The sequence below is a fragment of the Arachis stenosperma genome, chromosome 2 (genome assembly GCF_014773155.1).
Source record: "Arachis stenosperma cultivar V10309 chromosome 2, arast.V10309.gnm1.PFL2, whole genome shotgun sequence".
Taxonomy (NCBI): Eukaryota; Viridiplantae; Streptophyta; class Magnoliopsida; order Fabales; family Fabaceae; genus Arachis; species Arachis stenosperma.
Genome location: NC_080378.1, coordinates 54,777,343 through 54,778,175, shown reverse-complemented (window position 1 = coordinate 54,778,175; position 833 = coordinate 54,777,343). Strand labels below are relative to the sequence as shown.

The 833-nt window shown below is 40.6% G+C and overlaps 1 non-coding gene across 1 annotated transcript; it reads left to right on the top strand.

The window, feature by feature from the left end:
* The first annotated feature begins 330 nt into the window (after positions 1-330).
* Positions 331-438, top strand: LOC130964031 (small nucleolar RNA R71). Its single transcript, XR_009080144.1, has one exon. It is a non-coding gene; the product is annotated as a small nucleolar RNA R71 (small nucleolar RNA).
* The last annotated feature ends 395 nt before the right edge of the window (positions 439-833 follow it).

Here is an 833-nt window from a genome sequence, read left to right as displayed (position 1 = left end):
TGAAGCATCCTTAGTACTGCCTGGTGCATTTTGCATTCCAGACAGACTTTGAGAAATCAAATTGACTTGCTGAGTCAATATTTTGTTCTGAACCAATATGGCATTCAGAGTATCAATCTCAAGAACTCCTTTCTTCTGATTTGTCCCATTGTTCACAGGATTCCTTTCAGAAGTGTACATGAATTGGTTATTTGCAACCATTTCAATTAGTTCTTGAGCTTCTGTAGGCGTCTTCTTCAGATGAAGAGATCCTCCAGCAGAGCTATCCAAAGACATCTTGGATAGTTCAGAGAGTCCATCATCGAAAATACCTATGATGCTCCATTCAGAAAGCATGTCAGAAGGACATTTTCTGATCAATTGTTTGTATCTTTCCCAAGCTTCATAGAGGGATTCTCCTTCCTTCTGTCTGAAGGTTTGGACTTCCACTCTAAGCTTACTCAATTTTTGAGGTGGAAAGAACTTTGCCAAGAAGGCATTGACTAGCTTTTCCCAAGAGTTCAGGCTGTCTTTAGGTTGTAAGTCCAACCATATTCTAGCTCTGTCTCTTACAGCAAAAGGGAATAGCATAAGTCTGTAGACCTCAGGATCAACCCCGTTAGTCTTGACAGTGTCACAGATTTGCAAGAACTCAGCTAAAAACTGATGAGTATCTTCCAATGGAAGTCCATGAAACTTACAATTCTGTTGCATTAGAGAAACTAATTGAGGCTTAAGCTCAAAGTTGTTTGCTCCAATGGCAGGGATAGAGATGCTTCTCCCATAGAAGTCAGGAGTAGGTGCAGTAAAGTCACCCAGCACCTTCCTTGCATTGTTGGCATTATTGTTGTTTT